Genomic DNA, 6,876 nt, shown 5'->3' on the forward strand with positions numbered 1-6,876 from the left:
AGAAAACATGATCACATAGCACAAAAGCAAAGTGAGAGAGACTTGCCCGCCTCAGCAAAGCTCATCTCACTTTTACCCTGCCCTGAACTGGAGTCCAAAGTTCCTCTTACTCGTCTTCTGTGAGGGAGACAGGCATGTTTATTACTTATAACGGTAGACAGAAATAACTTTATCATCCTCAGTAGTGGGCAATCATGAGGGTAAGAGGGTTACATTGTCCAGATTTTATTGATCTGAGATCACAGGCTGCCGCAGAATAAGAAGAGGAATTTCATTTTGTCAACCCTCCACATTCTTTAACCGTTTTCTCCAACTTGTCTGCGTGCACACACCCCTGACTCTTTTCATGTTGTCCTCACTCCTTCCCACTATCTTACTCGAGCACCCCAGGGTCCCCTGAGTGGGCCTCTTCAAACCTCGTCATTATCAGTGCAGGAAAGTGGGAGGGGGACGTGAGGGACTCAGCAGGGCCAAGACAACAACAACAACAACAACAACAAACATCACAACCTCCGAATAATCTGAATTCCTGCGAGGCTGCCAACCCATCTCGCTGCCAGCAGCCTGCAACCAGTCATTATGCAGCGCAGTACCATTATGAACCAATCACTGCTGTGAGTCTCATTTGAGTTTTTCTCCTCTCTTCTTTTTTTTCTTTTCACCCTCTCAAAAGCTGGTGCCGACGTGCTGCACAGCCAGGGAGGAGGGAACTCCACTTTGGAGGTCATTAAGATTAAAATGATAATACTGGGGAGTTCTGCGTGCGTATTCAGCTGCGGAAAAGCACATGAAGGGCACATTAAACGGACCTCAGAGCTAGTGCTTGTTGACAGTCTTCCAAAGATTAACATACTATATATACATCTGTATGAATTCAAGTCAATACGGCAGTGAAAAAATAAAAAAATGACTAAGCAATATGTGTCAGGTCACATAATTAAGATTACATAAGGTGCTGTGAATGTGGGCTGTTGTAATAGTTTGTATCTTCACTCTTAAAGGGGCAGTCAGTCTGTGTCACAGCCTATTGGTCCTGAGAATGAATCAAGCTCCATAAACATACAAATCCTACTATTCCCACAGTGAAACTCAGCAGTATCTTTTCTTTTTAATCACATCGTTTATAATCGGCTGAGTGGGAAAAGTCAAAGTAGGAAATACTTAAGTACCAACACGTGTATGCCAGCAGGTCATCGGATGAACACATCGGATGAGACCGGCTCCAAAAGCAAGCAAATCCCCATAGACGTTCAAGTTAAAATGTACACAGCAGAAACAAACATGTTTACAGCTCGGTACAAAAAAATAAAATAAATTATTTAGGTCTCTAATGGAAATTTTTTTCTTTCATGACAATTGTGCGGCCCAGATTGTATTGAGGATTAATTTTATCCATTTTTTAGGGCCTCCTTGATCTTTTGTGGATTAGAAGTGAGCGACAGTAAACTGAATCAGGCCCTGACAAGATGGCGAGGGCAGACTAACCACACTGAGCTTCAAAACCGGTCTTCGGGAATCCTACGGGTGGCATCACAGAGGGTTCTTTATTAAATACAGTCCATATTTAATCAAATTTGTATCAAAATAACATTAACACTAATACAATCAAAACGATTTACTACAAATCAGCTAGTTTGTTTCTATCTGTGTCATTTTTCAAAGAAGCACTAAATTAGGAAGCACAACTAAAAAGTTAAGTTAAGCAATTTAAATAAATGGGACATGAAAACAGACAAATAAAGATTAAAGCTTTGAATTTTTCCTGTTCCCATCGGTGAATAATAGTGAATCAAACATTAGACCATCGAAAATAAGATTTTACCCAGATATGAAATAGAAACCTCCAGAAACACAGTAGGATTAATATGACTTTTCTTAGTTAGTACCTCCCCGGATATATTAAAGGAAGGGTGAATGCAGAATTGGTGTGTCCCTTTAATTATTCACAGGCATGCAATACACACTTTCCTTATGAGCAAACCAGAAAACATTGTTATGACTGCTGCGTTGTAAACACAACCTGAAACCCCAGTTATGGAGCGAAATGAAGTTGTGTCCTCATCACTGCTATATATAAAATGTTAATGATAAAGTCCTGACCGAGCGCTGGTGGCAATCTGTAGGATGCGGTATGTGCTGACATGAGTTCAACCTGGGCAATGGAAGAGGACAATAAAACAGATAAGAGAAACGGAGAGCAGCCCACGCTCTGCTTACGTAGAGGTACACCCCTGTTCACTACCGAACAGAGCTGCGGATCAATAGAGTCAAATAGGTCACACTGACCACTGACTTGTCCAGGATTTATGCCACACAGTACCTGCTTCTTCAGCAGTGCTCTGAGCAATGGTGGCGGCCTTGCAAAAAGCATGTCTGACTCTTTTCTTTCTTCAGAGTAATTAGAATCTAGTAAAAACACCAAGAACACTGATCATTATAATGTTTTACAAATGTACAGTACGTCCTGGATGCTCATTTAAAATAGTCAATATTTGGTTATCCCAGATGAGTTCTTTAACAAAGAGGGTGTCAGCTAACACCACTGAAGCAGGTTACTTTCTAAACCTATAACATATCCCATTCAGTACAGGTTTTTTATCAAAAAGATAGTTTAGACTCTCAAATAATATCAGTTTCTGCCTAAAAAAAATGAGTTTAGTCAGAATATATTAAAAAGCAGCATACTTCAGCTTTGGTATTTGGTTGCTGGTTTGACATTTTATTCTAAATGGGTACTTTAGCAATTGATTAACCAAAAACTTACAGAGATTAACCAATAAAGCAGCAAAAGTCTTTTAAAGGACATCTGTGACTGCCACGGTTCACCAAACTGTAAAATCTAACAGCTCTATCCACTACTGGAAAATAAAGCCATGTGACTTAATGTTGCTACAACTGAGCTGAGACAAGAAACAAGAAAAGGTTGACATGGTGACTGAATTACCTGAGACAACATAAACACTCGTGTGACGCTTTCAGCTCAATGTAAGTGGGACATAGAGCACTGGTTTGGGTACAACTGGTGGACGGATGTGAGAGAGGATCCTCTGAGAGGTGAATAAAAGAAAGATCGCGCACCATTAGAGCGCGCCAGACTGTTTTATCACAACACAGCGAGGCATTTCTGTCTTTATCGGAACATCTTGAGTGTAACCAGACCCAACATGGGCACACACCCCTGTGTGGACACTAGGCACATCGGTCAAGTCAAACCATTATCAGGAATGTGAGAGACAGAGCTGCTGTTCAGGGCTCTGACTTACGTAACTGTCTTAATGAGTCTCATATGCCTGTTATTTTGGTCCTTTCACTACTGGGATCCCATGGTACAGTACGAGCACAGTACACAGAGTGCTCTTTGACCCAAAATCACAAGACTGCACTGAAAACCCTACAGCTCTTAATTGTCGCGCTACCTCTTCTCGGTAAAGGATTTGAAAAAGGTGGCCTTCTGCACTGAATCAGTGTCCTGATTAACGCTGGAATGTAGAGTTTGTATCACAGTTTAATTACTAATTTACAGAAAGAATCTGATGCACCTCAGTCAATCTGCTGGAAGAAAAAACAGCTGAGAGAACCAAGATAAATATGATTTGTCTTGACAAGGTGTTAGCTCTACAGCACTGTGACACATTTGCAGCTACTCAGATGGAAAATATTACATAATGCACTGACGCTTCTCACTTTGACAAGAAACATATAAGTGCAAGGGCAGCAGGCAGCGGGGGATAAAAGCTCAGGTGCTACTCCCAAGAAGAGAACAGGGGATTTGCATGAGCTGCTTTCCCTTTCAAACATCCCGTGCAGTCAGCCGAACAGCCTGGACCAACTCCGCTGCCTCCCAGTCAAATGAGGAAGAAGCAGGAAATTCAACACTCACACCCAACTTTGTTTTTGTCCTGGCTCGGGGCCAGTCTGATTTGCATGATTATACATTTATTCCAGTCATCGGTTCATCACTCCTCCAAATTAGAGACTAATGTCTGGATCATTTCAAGGAACAATCACAATTTCTTTTTAACATGTGCGGCTTTATCCATAAAGCCAAGACACAGGGTAACACGGGCATGTGAACGCAGGACCAGGCAGGTACACTTTAAACCAGCTGGACATCAGTGACCAGATGTTTTCGGGTTAGCTGGTGTAGATTTAATTATTTAACCATAATAAAGGAAACCTAATAAATCACAGTGTGTTATATTGTGCTACTCCGACAAAGGTAACACAAATAAAAGATCTGCCTCTCCACATCACAATGCGACCCTTTTCATCTAACAAAACTCTCCTCGTGCATAATTTTGTCAATCACAGTGTTGTATTTTGTCAAGCACTTAAGCACATGTCATGTGAGCACAGGGGTGGACCAGTGAAGTGCGAGGAGCCTGGCTGCCATCTATACCAGCAGAGAAATGTGGCACTTGACTGTAAAGAGCGGTGATAATGTGATCAGCTTGGACACAAAATCGTCCGTCTGACCCACTGCACAAAGTGTTCACCAGAGACATAGGAGTAGAGTGCACGCGTCCTGTGAAGTTTCTCAGCAGCTTGGCTTACAAAAGGTTAACTGACAGGTGAAGAGTGAAATGAGAAAGGCCTAAACCTGAAGGGATCTTGGCATTATTCTACAATCACACAGACTTAAAAAAAAAAAAAAAAGGTCAAATGTTCCATTACCATCATCATCATGATGTTTTGTCTATTTCTTTAACGTGATTGCCTCATTTCCCATCTCACCCTACCAGCTTCTCACTAAATGTGCCAGACAAGGAAGATAAATGACGAAAACACTTCCTCATTAATTAGGAAACAGAGGGGGAAAAAAATAGTAAAAGCAAACCAAAACACAGGAGAGACTGTCCAACAGCAACACACTCTGGGGCGAACTGGCTGAACTCTGAGCAATAACAGCAACAAGAGATTAAACAATAAACATCAACCAAAACCAAACTCACTCATCTGACACCGTCACATCTGATTAATGTGTTCAAAACTGAAATGATGCCTCGATCACTTTTCTTTTTTTTTTTAATCTGTTTTGGTGGATAATAATTCAGCCTCTATGTTAAGGTCAGCTGAGTTATTTCCAGAGAATGACACCTTTGTCTGAGACTGAACAGCTGGATGACACCTGCAGTTTTTCACTTGTAGCGACAACACCTGAGAGGTGACACTTCTTCACAACGCTGTGAGAGTAGCGCGTGTCGGGTGAAGGTCTGTGCCGTGGATCTTTACGCAGCGTTTCGCGTGATGCATCAAACTCACCGTGCTCGTCTTCTTCACGGCAGCCCTGTAGAAACAAGTGTTTTTTCCTCTGAGCGGCTGCTGCAGTCCTCACCGAGAGCGACTTTGATCGAACAGACGAGCCCCAAACCGACAAATGGATACGGTTAAGAATGATGTCCGCGGTGTGTATCTCCACCACAGGCTGACTGCGCACTACACAAGAGTCACTCCTCTCTGCTGAGAGCGGCAAGAAGCCTCGTTGTGACTCTATGTCCCTGCCCTGCCTCTTTTCTCTGTTCAGTGCGCCATGGGACGCACGCCCTCTGCAGGTTTGTCTCTTAACAGTGCAGAGTTATTTGATAACCATAAAGTTTCTATGAAAATAGCATCCGTTATCTATCTCTAACTGCACCTGGGAAATACTTTTAACCTTGAAATTCTCTTCTTATTTCCTCGTTGCTTAGTATTAGTGGTGGTAATCCTGTTGCAATAAATATATTGACTTGGGTGGAAGAAAGAAATCAAGACCACTCACTTATGAACAGGATGTTTATACAATATATGTAGTATGAATTGCTACACAGCACAAAAAAAATATAAATTAGATGTGTCAGTACATATTACATATAATACATATTAAAATAAGTAGCGTTTGTTTAAGCTTATTTCAATTTAGTGATGTTTTAATTTTAGCTAGCGCTTCAATAAATGTAAACAAAACTTTGTACTGCACAGGAGGTGGTTAGCACTGATGCCTCACAGCAAGAAGGTCCCGGGTTCGAATCCATGGGCCGGCTGTATGGAGAGAATTTTGTTCCTTTATTATGCAATCAAATATAATAGATTCAAAACCAAAAAAGGGATTTGAGAGCAAAAAAGTAAGTTGCAATCAAAAATATTTTTTTTGAGATCAAACGTAATTTTTTTAAGTAAAAACATACGACCATTTTGCTTATAAATCAAGTCAAGTCAAGTCACTTTATTTCGTCTCCCCAGGGAGAAATTTGTATCGGGTATAAGAGAAGTTACTGCATCAACTAGCAATACATACACATACCACAGACAGCACACAGCATTGTTAAAAAGTCCAGGCATAAAAGAAAACTACAAACATACAACAGACATTGGGTTTCTGTGCAAACTCGCCTTACATGTGCTTGTGCAAAAGAGCTATCCAACATACATTCTACACATACCATTCATGTTCAAAGAAGCTATACAACATTCAATCCACACGTACCATCCATGCTGTGCGAAAAGAGCTATCCAACATACATTCTGTTCTAATTTACATGCCTCACAAACACACATTCTTGCTTACGTAGTCATCCATGCATCCAATCCATTCTATATACATTCCTTCATCTATGCCTCCATATCTGTACCCCCATACATTCAACCTTAAAAAGTACTTTGCTTCAGAGTCTATATACAGTCATGTGTTGTTCCATAGTGCCCTGTTGTTCCATAGTGCCCTGTTGTTCCATAGTGCCCAATGGAACATCAGTCCTCTGTGCTTTCAAGTTAAAAACATTTGCTTGCAAATCAGTCCTCTTTGTTTGCGAGTTATACTTTTTTTTTTTTTTGCAAATCAGTCCTTTTCGATTGCAAATTCTAAAGTTTTGCTTGCGAATTCAAGTGCAATTGATGGGC

At 41.0% G+C, this 6,876-nt stretch overlaps 1 protein-coding gene across 1 annotated transcript in view; it reads right to left on the minus strand.

Annotated features, from left to right (window-relative positions):
• pip5k1bb (phosphatidylinositol-4-phosphate 5-kinase, type I, beta b) overlaps positions 1-5,834 on the minus strand; it is a 32,868-nt gene extending 27,034 nt beyond the window's left edge. Inside the window, exon 1 of the mRNA XM_084551951.1 lies at positions 5,263-5,834. The gene's annotated coding sequence lies outside the window, so the exon portion shown is untranslated. The remainder of the gene's footprint in view (positions 1-5,262) is intronic.
• Positions 5,835-6,876: the final 1,042 nt, after the last annotated feature.

This window comes from Chelon labrosus (assembly GCF_963514085.1).
Source record: "Chelon labrosus genome assembly, chromosome: 9".
Classification (NCBI taxonomy): Eukaryota; Metazoa; Chordata; class Actinopteri; order Mugiliformes; family Mugilidae; genus Chelon; species Chelon labrosus.